Here is a 21430-nt window from a genome sequence, read left to right as displayed (position 1 = left end):
AAACATCGGTAAGTTTCTTCCGGATATAAATGGACGACTTTCCTTGATAGGGAACAGTTTGGCAAATTTCGAAAATTTGTCTATACAACTAAGGAACTTTTGTTTTTCGATTTCAAAAATATCCATGTGAATGATCTCACATGGGTGGCTGGGATTCGGTGTCGGCTTGAGATGAGGCTTAGCCGGATGCCTGTCATATTTGTTAAGCTTGCAGACTTCGCACTGCTTAACGTAATCCCTAATTTGTTTTGACATACCTGGGAGGTAGTATTTTCCTAAAACCTGTTCCCGATTTTCTTTCCGATTCCTGAGTGCTCTGAGATGCTCTTCCTGGATTATATTGAAAATTCTGTCAGGGATAGTTACATCTTCTACTAGGGGCTGAGTTATCCTGATTTTATACCTGTGGAAATTATCCGTATACACGTTTTGCAACAGTTGGATAAATTCCTCAGGGATTTTTATGCCATTTATGATATTAGGATTAAGGCATTCCTCAAGAATTGGAATGAGGTTTGATCTATCGATGTTTGGTAAAGAAATAAAATATCTGCGGTAACCGTGATGCTGTTGCTCATGGCATCAAGATTCTTGACCTACTCTAAATATCAACTGATTCCTAAAGACGTTTATGGGTACATGCGGTACCAGATCGGAATTATCTTGTTTAGCGGAGTGCATCGTTGCTTCTGATACAGCATCCTCATCACAGAATCCGTTAAAGCGTTTACTTCTGTCCTCAGACGTGAAAGAGCATCGGCAACTGCATTAGCCTTCCCTGGCTTATAAATTATTTCGCAACTATACTCCTCGATTCGTGCCTTCCACCTTTTTAATTTCGTATTATAATTGCGGCAGCTTGAGGAGAAGGTTAAAGGTTGATGATCGGTATAATTCCTTATCTTTTTGGCACCGTACAAATACGATCTCAAATTGTCTAATGCGCATACAATAGCCAACATCTCCTTTTCGTTGGTGGCGTAGTTTTCTTCAGTCTGGTTTAGGGATCGATAAATATATGCAATCGGTTTATCCGTACCTATATCCCCCTGTGATAGAACTGCACCAATTGCATAGGTCGATGCGTCAGTTGTTAGGTTAAAAGGCTTGCCGAAATCAGGAAATTACAGAACATCGGCGGAGGTCAGCACACGCTTCAGGTCAGTAAAAGCTTGCAAAGCAGCGCTGTCAAGTCGTATTGCTACCTTCCTCGATGCACTGGCCTTTATTTGTGCATTCTGCCCACGCGTTAGGTTTGTTAATGGCTTAGCTATTTTGGCATAGTCCCGAATGAACTTCCGATAGTAGGAGGTCATTCCCAAAAAACTTTTTAGATCCTTCAAATTGCATGGTGGCAAAATTGAGTTCATGGCCTCGTCCTTTTTTGGATCGGGACGAACTCCTTCGGGAGTGATGATGTACCCTAAAAGTTCAACCTCAGTCTGCAGGAAATGTGTTTTTTCTAAATGCACTTTAAGATTGGATCGTAGCAATTGAGAAAGTACCATTTCAATATTCTTCAAATGATCATCAACATCCTTACCAAACACAGTAATATCGTCTATGTAAACATAGCAGATTTTGCCGATATATTGTTTAAATACGTCGTCGATCATGCGTTGAAAAATGGGCGGTGCGTTTTTAAGGCCGAAAGGTAATCTCAAAAACTCATACTTTCCGATCATCGTTGAGAAACCCGTTTTTGGTATGTCGGATTCCTTCATAGGGATTTGATGGAACCCAGAAGTCAAATCAATGGTTGTGAAGTAGCGAGAGTTGCCAAGACTACACAAGGGGGCGTTTATATCCGGAATAGGGTAGGTGTCAAGGATCGTTACAGCGTTAAGCCTTTTGCAATCTAACATCATTCGGTACTGTTTATCCCCATTGGGCTTAGGTTTCTTAGGAAACACCCAAATAGGAGAGTTATATGGGCTCTTGGATGGTCGGATAACTCCTTCTTCTAACAACTCGTACACTTGTCGGTAGACCTCTTCCCTCATACAAGAAGGATAGGGATAACTTTTGCTATAAATGGGTTCGGGGGTTGTTGTCTTGATTTCAGCTCGTACGCAAGTGTCTACTAATTCCGTCCCATTAAGGGGTAGAAAAGATCGCTAAATTTATCAATAAGTCCGTCTGTATTAGGAGAGAGATCTTTAGACAACGCATAATTCACTTGCGTAGATGTGCGAGCTTTCATTGGAATTTTGTATTTGTTTACTTTCCGGATGTTCGATTTCTTATCAACTATAGCGCCTATATCCCCAAGTGTGTCGTCTCCTATGATCCCGTCAAATGACGTCAATGCTGGAAGCACAAAGAAGGTTGTCTCAAAGTCACTACTTAAGACTTTAATTTTTTCTTTTATGAGAATATTTCCGTCAGCTGATTTTACGGAGAAAGAGTTTTCGACCGGATTACCATGCTTTACGACCATTCGGCTGATGAAATTTTTATTGACACCGGTGTCGATGAGAAAATCTAGGATGCGGCCGTCAGGGAGTACGTACTCTATGTAAGGTACGCTAGATGGCCGCCGGATAAAAAATCCTCCTCCTGTGCATCTTGTGCCTTAGTTATTCACTTCGTCGTTGGTGCTTTCTGTTTCTATGTTGAACAGCTTTTGCTGTTTCCGCGGAAGATTGTCTGACTTTGCACCTCGTTTAAAAAGATTTGGGCTATTCATATAATTTACCTTACGGGACTGGGTAGATTCGTCTACGTCCATTTTCTCGATGGGTGGCTGAGAGGTTGTTGGAGGATCTCGTTTTGGTGCAGTGTATCAAAGGGATGTCGACGCTCCTGGGGACGATATGTCGTCCTAGGTGGTAGCGGAGGTGCCTTGTTGCCCTCTAGGCCATGCATGCGTTCTGGCATGGTGTTAATTGGTGCGATGATGCGATTATTGAATCGCGTAGTATGCACCGTGTAATTTCTTAAGTTTGTATTTTGTAATTCGAGGCACCTTGAATATGCCTCGGGTAGAGTCTTTGGATGCTGAACCACGAGCATCTTCGAGAGATCCCCATTCAATCCGCGGATGAACACATCCAGCGCGCGGTTCCTGTAGGTGTCTATAAGTACCCACACTGTCTCCGGAGAATATTTCTCAGTTTTAAGTTTAATAATTGTTAGAGGAAATTGGTGATTCATGGCTCCGAAGAAGTCATCGAGCCGTGAATCCTTTTAGGAGAGTTGGTGGAGTTGATACTCCAAGGTGCAGATGTCACATTTGTCCACATAACGGAGTGATAGACATTGTTTCATGGCGGCCCAGTCAGTGTCAAAAATACTATAGGATACGAGGGCAGTATCTGCGAGCCCTCGTATATTTTGGAGAACGTGTTGTAAAATTGCCCGATAGATGGGCTTATACTTCACTGGCTCGAGATCTTTAAGGATGCTTTTGACAGCGTGCACCCACGACACAAACATCGTTGGATTACCATTAAATATTTTTAATTATTGTACGGAGTCTGGAAGCCTCGACATATCCTTTAATTCCGCCTCAGTTGCTGGAGCTCGGGGTTGAACTGGAGCTTCTACCGTTTCTCGCTCCGGGGTAGCAGCTTCTATCGAAGCGATTCTGCTTTGGAGTGTGTCCAAGCACGATACACGCCTATCCAGACAATTTATTTGGTCCATAAATGCATTCATGGCACCTGTCAAATTTGTAACTGTAACCTGGAGTGAATCCATCCTGGAAGACAAAAGAGAAGAAATATGGAAACAACAAGAAATATTACTCACATAACCAGGATTAGCATTTAATTGTTCACTCTAATTTATAGCCTTTATTTAGCTAATATTTTTCTTTCACTTATTGCCATTTAATTCCTTTTTTAAATATAGCTTTAATTTAGCAAATTTTTTCTTTCACTTATTGGCTTTTAATTCCTTTTTTAAATATAGCTTTAATTTAGCTAATTTTTTCACTTGATTATCCTTCACTCCAGTTCACTTCACTGCTGGTCCATGCTCGGGCGCCAGTAAAGGACTGAAGGTCCTTGAACAATAAAAAAATTAAAGGGTCAACTTGCCCTGCAATGAAACACAGAAAAGTTAGATTTACAGTAATTTATTGAAATAGAGCAAGCAGGTTAGTAGTCCACGATGCAACTGCCACTTTGATGCGCGCTGCTTCCTTTTATAGACTTGTTGCTCTGCTGCCTTGGGGTGCGCAGTATTTGGTACGCTGGCTTAGGTCCTAGCTTCTCACGGTTGACATGCACTGAGGGCATGTGCAAGTATTTCACAATCATGTGAAACATAATTTGCTGACGCTATTGTCTGGCCCTGTTGGCATGATTCTTATTGATGTGCAAGTATTTCACAATCGTGTGAAACATAATTTGCTAACGCTACTGTCTGGCCATGTTGGTATGATTCTTATTGCGTAACCATTAGTACGTGGTACTAATCATGAACTTGGTTTCCCACAGGTGTATATGGTGAAATATCATTGGCCTTTAATTAGGGTGTTGGGTTGCAAAATGGTATGACTGCAATTATGCTGATACAGGGGCACGTGTACAGGTTGAGTGTGGGAATGGAATGTGTTGGGTGCCGCAGCATGTTAACTTGAATGATACGAGTTAAACAACGGTATTTTGCCATATTACGCTGAGGACACCTCCGTGCGATTAGGTTAGATAGTTCATATTGAAACCAGGCTTTAAAAGTGTGCCATCATTTGAAATTTTGAATCATCGATTTAAGAATGCTGTTTCTTCATTCAACCACTCCTTAGTAAGGAATGTGGCTTACTTTTATTAAAGTCAATTTAAGATATCAACACAACACCGTCTTTTCGTTATTTAAATTGTAATAAACCACAAAGGAGTTAACTGGAAAAGGATTTTTTTTTTTGAAATTTGCATAAAAATTGAATAATAAAGAAGCCAATGAGAAATATTTCAACATTCGTATTCCGAAAATTGTCATCGTTCTAAATAGGTGTTGCCAATGTACCATATAAAGGGTACTGCATGAGAAAGTACTAACCTACATTCGATCGTCCTCAATTGGTGATTAAACAATTAGGGAAAAGGCAATTCATTATAAAACTCTTAATGCAATTTCCATCATATAGCCTTCTTGGCGGTATATGGTGGTGGCCAGATGGAACACGGTATCTAAACTGGTTTGTGGGTAGGAAAATTGCAAGAGTAATATACTACTTTTCTATATTTTCTAAGGAAAACTATTCTTCCAAACACAATAGTTTGTAATTACAGGATTAACGTAGGCTCTATGGGTAGTTTTAGCTTTCGTCATAGCAAAGAAAATTGAATACAAATCTGTTCAGAAAGATAGAATTCAACCTTCCAAAGCAATTTCAATCCACTCAAACCAATGCCGAGCAGATAGACAGAGAAAGGCCAGAATCGCAGTAGGACGATTACATGGAAGTAGACATAATTTTTCGGAATTATGAAGCTCCAACGAAATCGCCGATGGACCTATGTACTTTGATGTATTCAAATTTAAATAGCTTAAACTCCAGTATCTGCTTTCGTTCTGTCATCGACAAAAATATCCACAATTTACTCTATTCGGTCAATGCGCAATGTGTTCATTCGCAAAGTCCATTTTAGAATAATAGCGAAATAAGTAGGACATATAGTAGTGCCATTTTGACATATAGCAAGAAAGCAATAGATTGTTTTATATTTGGACACCATGAAGATTATTTAGGGCTTTTATTTGTATAAGAAACTACTTGAATAATTACAAAGCTATTATTTCAATTGACCGGTTTTAAATCTTTTTTACAATTTGAATCTAAACTTAGTCTTCGAAGTAGAAAAGCAATTGGAAATTGGAAATTTTTTGCGGATCCTGTGGTAGATAGTGAACCTGCGTTAGGGTATGTTGGCCTCGTTCGGGTGAACGAGAGCTAGGTTATTTGGGATAGAGGAACGTTAAAGTTCATTTTCTTTGTCGTTAGGCGGAAGTAGTACTAATTCCGCGATTGGTCTAGTAATTCGTCCCTTAATTGTATTTACGTTAACAACACGTACACGGTTATCGGAACTTGGGTGTGTGTTGACGATTCTCCCCATTCTGCATTCGTTCGGTTGTAGGTTATCCTCCTTTAAGACGACTAGGTCCCCGGGTTTTAAGTTGGACTGTGGACGCTTCCATGTTTACCGTTTCTGGATCTCGGTGAGATATTCCGATTTCCATCTTTTGCGAAATATCTGATGGAGGGCTTTCATCTTCTGCCATCGGTTGACAACTGAGGCAGGGTTTTCACTACAATCGAGTTCAGGTGGAGCTAAAAGATGCCCACCTACGAGAAAGTGGCCTTGAGTAAGCGGCTCCAGGTCGGAAGGGTCGTCGGATGAGGGACTGCGGGGCCTAGAGTTGAGGCAGGCCTCAATTCGATATAAGAGGGTAGTAAACTCTTCAAAAGTATATTTATGTTCGGACGCGATCTTTTTAAAATGGGTCTTAAAACTTTTTACCCCCGCGCTTGGCGGTATAAAATGCCATTCTAAAAGGATATGGCAATATTTATTCAAGGTGTCGTCCCTTGCTTCACGCAGAAATGCCTTAAACCCGGATCGTAAAAATCGCGAAGCCCGGACAAAGTTAGTACCATTGTAAGAGTAAAAGTTTTTCGTATGGATACAAATCTGGCGAAGGCAGCTAGAAAGGATCCGGTACTAAGGTCGTTTGTCGCTTCTAGATGGATGGCTTTCGTCGAAAAGCAGACGAACAGACAGACATATCCTTTTGAAATCCGGTATCCCTCCCTCGGTAGGATTTTATACCGAATGGTCCCGCGAAATCTACCCCAGTGTTGGTGAAGGCCCTAGTAAAGGTGGTGCGCTATTTCGGAAGGATCCCCATAAGTTGCGTTTGTGTCAGCTTCCTGTAAATAGTACAGACCTTACAGTTGTGGATAACAGACCTTACCATGATTTTAACGCGTGGGATTCAGTACTGAGTGCGGATATGTCGTAGCGTCAGCTGGTTCCCTCCATGCAGGGTGGTCTTATGAGAGGATGGAACTATTAGTCTGGATAACCTGGAAGTGTAAGGAAGGATAATGGGATGACTTTCATTATGGGACATATCTGTGAATGCCCCAGTCCGCCCCCCCCCCCCCCGTTCAAATAATGCCTTCTTCATCTATATATGGGTCCAGGGGTAAAATCTCACTCTTACCATTTATTACCTTTCCTGACTTCAAATTTGCGTACTCTTCTTGATAATGTTGCCTTTGGCATATTGTTATCAATATTTGTGTTGAACAAAATAAGAGAAGACGAGATTTCTCGTTATAATGGATGTGATTTATTGGGTGAATATATAAAATAACCTGGTTAAAATATTACCTGAATATATTGGCAGGAAAAACGGCAGATATCGCTGGCGGCAGATGTGAGCTGTACGGCTGTTGAAATCCAAGAGGCCGGTTGTATAGAAAACTACAACCGGTGATCCGCAAAATCCTCCGTTTTGGAGGGAAAGGCACCCACACATCAACCCCGACATGCATATGCATGAGTGCTGTCAAAAAGCACACGTACACGTGCATGTACATGCTTGTATATGCATGTGGCGGTGATGGTGTGGGTGGTTATAAATTAAGTCGAGTATCGATTTGCAGAGTTGCATTGGGGGGATTGCAATCAGATGCGGAAAAGTTAGGCATCCTGCCTAAACATGCCGTCCCCCGTTCCGATACGCAACATCGTTTTCTACCAATGACCTCCGCTGAAACGAGAAAAATTAATATAAGACTTACACACTAAACTTAATCTAGATGAGGAGTTCGTCTGCGACGCAAATGGCCGGGAATCTTTTCCGACTTGCTTAGCATGCCACCTGAGCTAAGATGAAAAAATTAGCGGTTATGAACAGATAGAAGTGAATATTTCTTGCCATTGGTTTATACGTAACTCTTAAATATAGAAATTCATAACGTAATATATGTATAGTAGATGGCCAGTAAGGCTGGACGAAGAGGCCGAGGTCTCCGTTCCAGAATGGCACCATTTTTTTTTTGTTATCCTTTGTTTTTTTTGTTCTGGATGGAGAGGCCGATGTCTCCGTTCCATATATGCAGTTTTTTGGTTAGACGAAAAGGCAGAGGTCTCCGTTCCAGACTCGAGGGTTTTTGAGGTTTTTCTGGGCTGGACGGAGAGACCGAGGTCTCCGATCCAGCGTCTAACGTGTCGTATCGCTCTCAGGGCAACTGTGGCATTTTATGGATGTACCTGGGCGAGCGGTCGTGAGGTTGGTTGGGTGAAGCGGAGGTGTTTTATTACAAAAAGTATGTTAGGATAGATAAATCAAGTGCATATGCGAAGCATATTATTAAATACAATTTTTACCAAGCAGAGATGCGTTATTTACGTTCACCTGACATAAATTTGCAGATTGGCGATGCGTTCTCCGCGACGCGTTCTATCTGCACGTACCATTATGCTAAATGTAACATGCAACCCTGTCGTGTATTTATTGGTCAGCTGATAGCTGATATGGTGAGTTTGTGGCGTGCGAATATATATAAACATATATGTATTTGCTTGCCCTTGAAAAAAAAACTATGTCACTGGGGCAGTAGCACACTAAGCCAGTAGAAACAGTTGACTTTTATCAATTTCGGGATTTTGTCATTTCGGGATTCTTTAATTACGGGACTCAGATTGTTTTTGTACCCAACCCTTATAATGACTGTTTGTGATGTTTGTTGTTGAAAACAACAAGTCCTGCCTCCCCCCCCCCCCCCCCCCAAGCCAGAAAACAGTACCCAAAAAATGTAAAGGGTAAAAAACAACAAAACAAACTTCTTTGTAAAAAAAATGTGAATTTTTTTGTGTAAAGAGAGGTTTTTTTTTTGTTTTCCTTTGTTGTGTATGACTGATTGGTACTGCATGAGATGCCCACATGAGTAAAAATAAAAAACCACGTCAGTCCCGATTGTGATGTTTTGCGGTTTTCGGTACTGGTTTTGTCTATTTAGTGTTCGATATCCGCCCTAAGTCTTACAACACTAATGAGACTGCCGTTGTCATATTGCGGGTTGCCATCCAGTTGTTCACCAGTAACAGGAATTTTCCAGGGTACATTAATGTAGGATTGTGTTGGATAAATTATCCTCACCACCTTGTTATCTGCCAGCGGATTCTCAGGCTAGTATAACGTAAGTGTGACAAATTCCTAACGGATTTTTGATAATTTTTTCCTATAATAGATTTTTCTCCTTCTCGTTTCAGATGGAACCCATGCAATTGCTCCTAGTGTATTTGGAGACTGGGGATGAGGAGCCCATCGAGGTGGTGGCGGATGTCCAATACCCGGAGCGGCGGAGGGGCTCCTATTGAGGAGTGGTTGCCGCGAGTTAAGCCCTGTGTGCTTCGGGCCCTGCAGACGCCGATGGTGGTTAAACTGCGCGGGAGCACCACCGCCTGGTATGCCAAATTTTATAAGGCGTATGAAAATGTGTTGTGGGAGCAGCGGCCAACCCAGGGCCCAACGCCTCAGGGGGGGGAGGGGGTGTGTGCCAGCGGCATCTTGGGTCGTTTGGAATATTGATTGCCCATCTAAATGGGCATATGCAATTTTTCCCATATAGGTGTTGGAGTTGCCCTAGGCGATATGCGTCGTCCGCAGCGCTCTCCGCGCATCGCCGTATTCGCCATTGAAGTGGGTTTCTTTCCAATCACTTAAGTAAATTATGTCAATTATGTCAATTATGCCAATCACTTAAGTAAATTGTAAAGAGAGGGTTTTTTTTTTTTTTGTTTTCCTTTTTTTGAATTCCTTTGTTGTGGATGACTGGTTGGTACTGCATGAGATACCCACAAGAGTAAAAATAAAAACCACGTCAGACCCGATTGTGATGTTTTGCGGTTTTCGGTACTGCTTTTATCTATTTAGTGTTCGGTATCCGCCCTAAGTCTTACAACACTAATGAGACTGCCGTGGGGGTATCGATGCCGTGTGTGCCAGCGGCATCTTCGGTCGTTTGGAAGCTTGATTGCCCATATAAATGGGCATATGCAATTTTTCCCATATAGGTGTTGGAGTTGCCATAGGCGATATGCGTCGTCCGCAGCGCTCTCCGCGCATCGCCGTATTCGTCATTGAAGTGGGTTTCTTTCCAATTTTTAAATAAATTATGTAAATTAATTTAGTTGAATTTTTTTTAATTAATAAAAAATGGACTTGTTTCTTCCCTCCGGCATATTATTTCGGCCTGATTAGTTAGACTGAGTGGAGGGGGGGGGGGGGGGGGGGGGGGGGGTTCGCTGACATGGCTACTCTGCCCTTTCTCGTTTTCTTGTATGTACCATACATAGATACCTATGTTGGTTGAACATTCCAGTATAGAGAATGAAGCAGAAAAAAATGAATCGAAAGAATTATTTTACCGTTTTTGCTTCAAATTGTTTGAAATGTACGCGTTGCTGGACAAAAAGGCTAGGTAGTAAAATTTTTAGACTTAATTTTATTACCATAAATATGTTTTTTCCTCTCGGATGATTAATGGATTTTATTATATTTTCAGGTGAACAATTTGTTTTAATAATAATTTGTTGGCGGCCACCATGGTGTGATGGTAGCGTGCTCCGCCTATCACACCGTATGCCCTGGGTTCGCACCCCGGGCAAAGCAACATCAAAATTTTAGAAATAAGGTTTTTCAATTATAAGAAAATTTTTCCTACCCTCGGCAGTGTTTGGCAGGCTGGCCGGGTGTATTTCTGCCATGAAAAGCTCTCAGTGAAAACTCATCTGCCTTGCAGGTGCCGTTCGGAGTCGGCATAAAACATGTAGGTCCCGTCCGGCCAATTTGTAGGGAAAATCAAGAGGAGCACGACGCAAATTGGAAAGAAGCTCGGCCTTAGATCTCTTCGGAGGTTATAGCGCCTTACATTTATTTTTTTATTTTTAATTTGTTTTAAACGAAGTCCAGATAATTTTACAATTTATACGTATAAGAAAAAGAAATATTAACCACAAGTTATAAGTAACGCTGAGTTAATATCTCCAATGAATGAATGAACCGCAAGCCCATTTTGCCTCCAATGTGCTGCATCTGTTCTGGTTGCTGAAAACTTTATATTACAATGCCAAGAGCCCGAACAGCACTAAATACAGCAACAGAACATCATACATTAGGCTCAATCGATTCTAAAAAAAGAAGAAGACGTTACGATATCACCACAAAGTGAGCCATCAGCGTAGCGTATGAAAGATGGAGACCCTGCTATTGTGGTAATCTTCAATTGTGAGGAGTGCAACTTCAGCACCAAGAGACAAGTAACGTATTATAGGACATAGGCAAACAGTGCAGTATATGACCCGAACATTTACGCTTGCACGCATTGTACCCAACGGCTCTCTTGGAATCCCACTCTTTATCGTCACATTGAACTCGTTCATAAAATAATGCCCAAAGATAATCGATATTTATGCAATGAGTCTGGATAGGCGTGCGTGTGCGAAATACATCTACTGGAGCATATCCAACAACGACATGGGCCACGTAACTTCAAATGTCCTGATCCACTATGTGAGCAATCGGTTACACGAACTTTTACATTTAGGAGTCACTTCATCACTACACATACAGAGCAAAGTACTACACGTTACCATTGCATCGATTGTAATAAATACTTTAAAGTTTATGATGAATGGAAATACCATAAGGAAATAGTTCACAAAATGACACTGTATATTGCCCCCATTGTGGTTATCCTTTTCGTTTTAAAGATAAGGTGGACGAGCATCTTATGAAAGATGTCTGCAAACGCAGTATTCTTCCGAGTTCTTATTGCCAGAGACGTTTCACAATAAAAAATGGACTTAGCAAATGAGAAATCTGCATAGCAAAGGCTGAGTACATGGTTGCGGGAGGAATTTTCGCTATTTAAGGAACCACTAAATGATTTGTAATAATAATAGATATATATAATATATATTAAGCAGTTGAGTCCTTAATAGCGTATAAAGTGCTTCAGTAACAACTTAATCGGTCTGGGCGCTACAATTTTTTTCTGATTTGGGGGCGCTTTCATAATTAACAATGTGGCTGGTGCTATGCTCTTAAAGTTTTTTGGCATGAAAGTATGAAGCGGAGACACCTTTTTTTTAAAAACGTAAGTGTCAGTGTAATCGAAATGTATGAACATAAGCACATGGAATTAATAACAATGCAATCAAACACCAAATCAGTTGAAGTGATGGAACGAGATTAAAAACATCAAAGTCGAAGAATAAAGGAAAAGAAATAGAAAACTGCTCAAAATCCAGGCTCGACCATTTAAGGCGATGAACCATAAACGTACAAAGGGAAATGACTAGAAATAAAGTCGGTTTATCAGACTTAAATCAGAAAAGCTCTAAAAATATATGTAAATATGTCACGTAGTGTTTTGCATATGCATTAGTTATGGGAGCCTATACTAAAACCAACAAAATACGCATGAAAAGCTGTGATTTTTGAGGGGATGAAGAAAATTAATGAAACTGGCTACGGATGGTGATTCCAGTACGCGATGATGTGTATCTTACACCAAAATAAATTTGTTGAAAAAACGCACTTTTGCCTAAGGTAAATAATTAATTTTTAATTCTGGGTATATACAGAACTTAATATCATAGCCCCGATAGTGAAACAATAACTGGGATCGCCGAGTCCGAATATGCAACCGCATGGCGGCGCACCGACGTTTTGCCTATATCCATGTAAGAAATATCAGAAGAATGGGCCATATTTTAACAATGGAAGTTGTATTCGCACTTGACACCATATATAATATGGGTTTTGCGCATCGTGATGTTAAACCAGAGGTGCTCCTCGATCGTCGTGGCCATTTAAAACTGGCCGGAATTGGTACATGTATGCGTATGGAACCGAATGGTTGGGTGATATCAAGCAGCGCTGCTAGCACACCCGATTATTTTAGTCTGGAAATACTACAATCACAGGGCGTGGACAATGAATATGGACTTGAATGTAATTGGCTGTAAGAATCAATTAAATAAATAATTAATATGCATAAACAATCTTTGGTTTTCCCAATATTTTTAACCGACTAAAACTTTTCGGTTCATAAAGTTACTTGTTATTTTTTCGTGGTTTCTGCCAATTTACCAGCTTATGGGTCCTTTTGTAAGATTTGGAAAGCATGCATTTTTGTTGTAGTGAAAAGTTGCAGTGCCTTGATAGGCATCAATTGCGCCGGTAGGATAATAGCTTTGTAGTATATTTGGATTTGGTGGTACCGATGCACTGATATGAATGTTGGAGATTCGAGTTCAACGCTCAGCTCCCGAAAAGCTAGCTGATGAAGAAGTGAAATTCAGAAACATGTCCTAGTAACCATCGCCGTTTGTAAACTGACAATTTCTCTCTAATATCAATTACAAAACCCATTGTATAAAGCAATATGAGCAAAGCTCGCTAATTAAATACATATGATCATATTGATATAATAGTAACAGCGGAAGTATTAAAAACAAATACTGTAAAAATTCGAACAAATGTTACTAAGCTTTCAAAAGCGCGCCTAAAAATCATATCCACACCATTAGGAATAAACTACATCATACGCTAAGCCCCTTCCTGCGGCTTGTAGCCATAAGTAAGGGTGCACTGTTTACTGAATATGTCGAGAACGATATAGAAGGTCGTATGAAATAGTTCTTAGAATTGACTAGCTCATCGCCTTTACGTTTGTGTCCTGAATCGGATAAGGAGACTTTAAAGGATTAGTGGTTGGTTTCGACCTTTAAATTGAAACTGTTTATAGTTACAACATATTTGTAAGCGACATTCGAAATGTATTTACTCACTATATTTTGCTGTTTGTCTACACTACTTTCTATCACCGCGTTTGTGAAGATCGTATGCATTATTTAATACAATGTTCTTCCAATTTATACGAGTATGTATTTAGTATTTAGCGCGGCTTACTCTAACTCACATACACACCTATGTTCAGGAGTACAGAAGTACAGGTTATTCATTCGACCGATAGGTACCTGCTTACTAGTTTGACCATATGCCTGGGTAAGGCGTTTAATTGGGGTGCGACACAAGGCGCTGTCAGTTGGACAGCTTGCTCACCACTATACATGTCTGGCATTTGTTGGACTATTGTTTATGATACCTTTTATACACCTCAGGATAAGCTTGGTGATATACAAAATGGTGTTAAGTCGACGGCATTACGCTTTGGTTAGAATACGAAAATATGATTATCAGGCCTTGCAACATTTATGCTAACTGGTTGGACTCTGGCTGACTTGGCAACTGATGAAACAGTGCGGCATTTGGTGGGGTAGGCCCGCATTTGACGCGGAAGAATGTTCGAAATGAGTAAAAGTTTCTACATTCTCTTTTCATTTTGCAATTTTCTGGATTTTGAAAAATTAGTCGCATCTCATTCATTAAGCATTTACTATGATTATAGCTAAGGAACAATTATAAATACGTATAGAGATATTATGTACATAGCTCATGCCAGGCTCAGTAATGACTTAACTTCCTAAACAATGGCGAAAAAAAAGACCTCTATAACTGAATACAGAAGCGGATATTAACAATAACTGTCTGTCATGTCAATTTTATTTACAAATATCGCTTACTCTCTGTTGAATGCAATGGACGATGTGTCAAGTTTTACCACAATTCTGAAATTCTCTACCTATCCATACAATCTGGTTACTCTTTCTGACTGAATAACGAGTTGCCATACAATTGAACAAAAGAGATAATCAGATATGAATACTTAGATGATCAAAAAATTGAATATAGTTTTTCAATCATACTTTTGAATCATATTCGAATTAAATGTGGTTACTTTGGGAGATCAACAATTTTTAATAATTTTTCATTCGGCTTTCTAAATCTTTTCTGATTATCTCTGTTGAGTGAATAATGAATACTAAACTTGTTAGAGGTTAGCTGTCCATTGAAGATCTTATTTTGTATGAGATCTGAAGAATAAATACATGATAATCGTATCCGAAAATCATTCATACATCTCTACTAAAACGATTGAAATATGTTCATGACCATGATCTGAAAATGCCTGTGAAGAATAGTCAAATATCACTCCCAAACAATTAAAGCTCACTTTGACAATGATATCAATTTTGAATAAAGCGTTTCGTAAGGTGAATCCTAAATGATTATTTAAGAATAATCACAATTAAGGTACATTTTCCTCCCGACGATACATTACTTTTTCAATCGAAAAGTACTTTTAGATTTGGACGTTTAGTTCTTCTGGGGTGATGATATTGCTAATGTTGTTGCTGCTTTTGTGGCATATAATGAATCTACGTTAGGGTATGTTGGCCTCGTTCAGGGGAACGAGAACTGGGTTATCATGCTGGTGTCCTCGCTATGGGTTAGTGAGTGAATTGTGGGAAAATTTGTGTCTTCGCTCTGGGGAGCAAGTGAAATTGGGTAGTCTGGGTAAACTGAATTTTTTTTTGAAAGTAGGGATATGGGGGAACGGAGGGATTGTTAGGAGGAGCTCTTAGCCTTCTCGCAATCCGTCTCTTCCGTTGGGAGGAGGATGATTTTGACCAAAGGTCGTATGACTTGACCCTTTTTAAAGAACAACTTTTATATTTTGCCGGGGATGCTTCCACTTCACTCGTTTTTGAAGTTCGAATAGTTATTCCACCTTCCATCATTAGCAGAAAGTGTGATGGAGGGCTTTGAGTTTCTGCCACCGATTGATCATCGAGGCAGATCTCTCACTAGTATCTGGTTCTGGCGGAGCCAATAGGTAGCCGCCACTGAGCAAATGGTCTTGGGTAAGCGGCTCTATGTCCGTTGGGTCATTGGATGCTGGGCAGAGCGGTCGCGAGTTCACACATGCCTCGATGCGGCACAAGAGTGTATGGAATTCCTCGAAGATGAATTTATGTGGTGAGGCTATCTTTTTGAAGTGGCTTTTGAAGCTTTTCACTCCAGCCTCCCACAGCCCTCCCATATGGGGAGCGCCCACAGGGAGGAAATGCCACGTGAGTGACTGGTGGCTGTATTTTGAGACGGCGTTCTCTCGCGCTTGTGAGATGAAAGTCTTGTATTCTGATCGTAAGGATCGCGACCCTCCGACAAAGTTCGTACCGTTGTCGGAGTACATATTTTTTGGGCATCCGCGCCTAAATACAAAGCGGGAAAATGCAGCGAGAAATAATGGTGTGCTGAGGTCAGTAGTGGCTTCCAGATGAATTGCTCGTGTGGAAAACAAACGAAAAGACAAACATAGCCTTTGGATAGGCGACACCCCTTGCCGCGATAACTTTTGATGTCAAAGGGTCCGGCGAAGTCGACTCCAGTATTCGTGAGTGCACGGCTGAATGTCGTGCGTTCGCGAGGGAGAATACCCATAAGTTGGATCTGAGCACGCTTTCGGTGTATAGTGAAAACTTTGCAATTGTGAATTGTTGCCCTAATCATGGTTTTGATGTTAGGTATCCAGTATTGGGTGCGTATCAGACGTAACATGAGTTGATTTTCCCCATGCAGACTTTGTTGATGAAACATTAAGACTGTCAGACGGGATAGCCTGCAGTTGTATGGGAGGAGGATTGGGTGGCGTTCATTAAAAGCTAAGTCCTTTGACGCCCGAGTTGCCCTCCTACCCGAATGATGCCATGTTGGTCTAGGTAGGGATTAAGTGAGAGTATTACACTTTTCCCTTCAATTGGTTTTACGGCCTTTAAGTCTCTATATTCTGAACTGAAATGTTGTTTCTGATATATTTTAATTAAAAGTCGTGTAGTGGCCTTAACTTCATCAGGTGAGATTAAGTGCGACATGACATGGAATGAATTTTTTGTTTCGGGGTGAGTTCTTCATTAGAACCTCATAACGTATGATAGCACACGTAAAGGTAGGTCAGAAAAGCGTTTTAGAACATCCGTAGAATGCACGGTTGTCGTTGCGCAGGTCTTCGCCTTCTTTTCCTCTACGGAGCTGATGTAGTCATTTTCTTGTTCAGGCCATTGGGAAGTGTCTTCTTGCAGCCAAGTAAGTCCTTGCCACCACAACGAATTGTAGACCAATTCAGACGCAGGTAATCCTCTGCTCTCTAAATCTGCTGGGTTTGATTCTGAATTAACGTGCGACCAGTCCTTATTTCCGACCATGTCGATGATCTTGGTGATCCGATGGCGACGAAAGTGGACCAAGAACAGGGCTGTTTCCTTATCCATGCAAGGACGATGGTTGAATCCGTCCAAAGGTGCACTTTCACTGATCCCAATTTGAGATTTCTGAAAATTGATTCGGCGATTTCCGCTAACAACACTGCTAGGCAAAGTTCCAAACGTGGAAGAGAAAGAGTTTTCACTGGGGCTACTCGGCTTTTGGCTAGAAGCAGGTTTGTTCAGACATTATCATCCGTTTTTACGTGCATGTAAACGAGGGCTGCATAAGCCTTCTCGGATGCGTCACAAAATCCATGGATCTCGATGTGGGTTCCTGGTGAAAGGTTGACCCATCTAGGTATCCTGATTTTATTGATTTAACGGTATTGGTCGGTGAAGGTTTTCCATCGTTCTAGCGTACTGGTCGATACTGGTTCGTCCCAAGCGGTGCCTTCTAACCAAATACTTTGCATGAGTATTTTTGCCACAATGACCATTGGCGCAAGTGAGCCTAAAGGGTCGAAAAGTTTGGCTATAGCGGATAGGACTGCTCGTTTGGTGATGTTCTCGCCATTTTCTAGGGTTCCTGTTTTGAAATAAAATACGTCTGCCTTTTACCGAACTAGCTTCTTCGAACGCTAAGAAATCCTCGCTGAGCAACTCCGTTTTGGGATGTCCTTTAGAATTTCCTTACGATTTGAAGTCTACTTGCGTAATGGAAAGCCAGCTGAGTGTAAGGCTTCGCGAATTTCGTTTCTTGCTTCGATGGTTGACGCTATTGTGTGCCCTCCAGATAAAACATCATCTACGTACATACTCTCTCTTAGTATGCCTGCCGCTGTAGGGTGTGAATTTGCTACGTCGTCAGCCAGTTGTAGGAGCGTTCTTATCGCGAGATATGGAGCGCAATTCACTCCGAAGGTAACCGTCTTTAATTCGTTAAGGCTAATAGGATCATTCGGGGAAGTGCGATTCACAATACGTTGAAATTTTGTGTGATTTTCGTTCACCCAAATTTGTCGATACACCTTTTCGATGTCGCTACTGAAGACGAAACGGTATAGTCTCCATCGTAAGATAAGGATGGGTAGATCGGCTTGTAGAACTGGGCCTGGGAGGAGGAAATCGTTTAAGCTATTACCGTCGGCCGTAGGGCTCGAGGCATTAAATACCACGCGTACCTTTGTAGGGGTACTTTCTGCTTTAATAACGGCTTGGTGGGGCAGTAAATAATTATTCGAATCGTCGGATAAGATATTGTTTTTTATTTTGCTCATATTTCCGAGCGTTTAATACTCCGACAACACCCGAACATACTCTCTACCTAACTCTGGGATTTTTATTAGTCGTCCCTCATTCCGGAAGAATTGAGAGCATGCTTGCTTCAGGAACGGTCCTAAATTAATATTGATAGGGTAATCCTGCCGGAAAGGTAGTGACACGGTGTATATTCCATCTTCATCACGTTTCGTTGTTTCTTTAAATAATTTTTCGCAATACTTCTCTTCTTCGTTTAATATTTTGTTTTTGGGTACATTTTCTACCTCCCAGAAAGATTGCCTAACGCAACCTCGTTATGGAAAGACATAATGCTCTTCGTTGGATTCGCTGATTCGATACGACCGGTTAGTATCCAACCGAACACTGTCTCTTGGGCTAAGAGTGTGTTTAGCACATTCTTTTTTATACCGCTCATTATAATTTGGGGATATGTGTCTCCGCCAAGTATGAGGTCTACGTCTTCGTTGACGTAGAACCTCTTGTCTGCCAAAACCAAGTCTGGAAATGCTTGCATAGTCATTGCGTGGATATGGCAGGATGGAAGATTCCCAGTGAGTTTAGCTAGAACGAGAACGAATGTAGTCAGGCTGAAGCAGAGATGCACTGGTGAACGTTATTCGATTTTGGACGCTTCTTTGACCTACGCTGACACCGCATTTGTGATGCCTGAAACTTGGGCATGCATTTTCCTCGCTGACAAATTGATTCTGCGTTTCAGTGTTTCTGTTATAAAGGAACATTCAGACCCAGAATCAATTACTGCTCGCGCGCAGAAGTCGGTACGATTATGGTGAGTGTGTACGCCCGCAGTTCTTAGTAGCACGCCTGTACTGGAATTGGCATGGCAGGATTTGTCATTCTGGTTCGTGGAGGAAGGTGGTTGTCCCGACTCCTGTCTTTTCCGTACCTGTGCCGAAGTTAATGGGGTGTTATCCGCATCTTTGAAGGGATTGCGCACCGCCGGTTGCTGAAGTGTGTCCGCATGCAGAAACGTGTGGTGACGAGAGTGGCATTTGAAACAGTTGTACGAACTGGTGCACCTCGTCACTGTGTGTCCTGGGGATAAACAGTTCAGGAGCCATTTGTGAATTTTACGAATTTAATCCTTTCTCCCGGGTTAAATCGCAAAAACGTGAACAGCTGCGTAATCTGTGCTCCGTAGATTTGCACATTTTACACATTGATTTTGTTGTTTGCTTGGATACTTTTGTTTGAAAAGCACCAAGTCTTTTTGTAGGGGCTTCTGTCCACGTGTGTGACTTTTGCACTTTAGAAGTGGCATTCCCTTTAAAACTAGACACGGTTTCAAGTATCTGAAAACGATTTGAAAAGAATTTGTCCATATCCTCCCACTTGGATATGTCCGTTTTGTGGTCAATGCTCGGCTCCCATAGAGCCAACGTATTTTCAGGTAATTTTGTCAAGCATAAATAGCAATTTGAAACATCGATCTGATGGGTTTTTAAGGATGCCAAACAATTATTTATGTCGCGCTGTAAGGTTTTGCTTGAGCTGCCGCACTCGATGTCTACCTTTTTTAGATTAAATAAATTTTGTAATTGTGAGTTGACGAGAATCCGTTTATTCTCGTATCTCTCACATAAGTTTTTCCAGGCTGTTTCGAAGCCTTCATTTGTCAAGGGACATTTCTTTGCGATGTCCTTTGCCTCACCTTGAGTTTTTTGGTTAAGGTGGAACAACTTTTCTACCGAGCTTAGGCGATTGTTATTTTTATAGATGGCCATGAACAGGTCACGAAACGTTAGCCAATATAGGTAGTCGCCCTTTAATACCTCAATATCGCAAGCTGGCAGGCGGATACTGTGTTCGCACACGCGTTCTCCTTCAGGACGAGCCTCTCTATCTTTTTCCTGCTTTAATTTGGCTTGAAGTTCAGCCATGTTCGACATGCATCGCAAGAATACGGCATATGCCGCTTTATGCTTGATCTTGACCGCTGGAATTTTTTTTGCGTCAAGCGTGTCAGACGCAAGTAACTCCTCGAGGACGGTCTCTGCTTTTTCCCACTTAGCTTGCAACTCTTTTAGCTGTAATGCAAGAGTGTGTACTGTGTGCAGAGCCGCACTTATGTCATTTAAGTTAGCCTTGAACTCGATTATTCGATCAGCTAACCTAATGTACGATTCCATGTTCATAGAAGAAAAGTGGATGAATCAAATGAAGTGACTTGAACAATCTGAGCGAATCACCCAACCAACCGGTAAATATACAAAAAACCCTTTATTTAAAACTTTCAATTTGTTTATTTTTTCACTGACTTCACAGCTTATTTTGTGCCGAAAAGCAGGGAGAAGGGGAGAGCAACAACAACTTCTTTTGTGGTAATAAAGGGGGCCACTCGCCACATCAAAGTTAAATTGTATTGTTTAATAAGTGCGCGCGCTGATATGAACCCGAAGAAAAGTGTAAAAACGTGTGACAAATCTTGTGCAAAAACGAAGAAACTGTGTAACAAAAATTTATTAGAAAAACTAGTGAAATTAACGTAATGCAAAAGAAACAGAAATTTGCCGCAATCGACTGGCGTGAAATTTTTGTGAAGGTGAGGTTACGTGGTGAGGTAATAGCCGTTCTTAAACTTTTTGTGGTATCGCTGTTGATTGTGGCAAAAATTCTGCGTATAACTTTTTACTTTGAGGAATTCTGAAATTTTGGTGCGGTTAGCTATGATCTTATGTTGTGATGTGGACTGTATATAGGCGCTTTAATTCCTTTCTCGCGGAGATAGGATCAAATGTTCTGCGGGGGTGCGTCTGCTCCTGAGTCGGTGGGCGCACCGGGGTCGATCTCGATGGGAATAAGCGGGTTGGAATAAAATAAGAGAAGACGAGACTTCTCGTTATAATGGATGTGATTTATTGGGTGAATATATAAAATAACCTGGTTACAATATTACTTGAATATATTGGCATCAAAAACGGCAGAGATCGCTGGAGGCAGATGTGAGCTGTACGGCTGTTGAAATCCAATAGAAAGCTACAACCGGT

At 41.2% G+C, this 21430-nt stretch overlaps 1 pseudogene; it reads left to right on the top strand.

Moving 5' to 3' along the window:
• The first annotated feature begins 11213 nt into the window (after window positions 1-11213).
• On the top strand, window positions 11214-11842 carry LOC137234910 (zinc finger protein 254-like; annotated as a pseudogene).
• The last annotated feature ends 9588 nt before the right edge of the window (window positions 11843-21430 follow it).

Source organism: Eurosta solidaginis, chromosome X (assembly GCF_040869045.1).
Source record: "Eurosta solidaginis isolate ZX-2024a chromosome X, ASM4086904v1, whole genome shotgun sequence".
Lineage (NCBI taxonomy): Eukaryota > Metazoa > Arthropoda > Insecta > Diptera > Tephritidae > Eurosta > Eurosta solidaginis.
The sequence above is the reverse complement of the archived record's forward strand: the minus strand, read 5'-3'. Positions and strand labels throughout refer to the sequence as shown.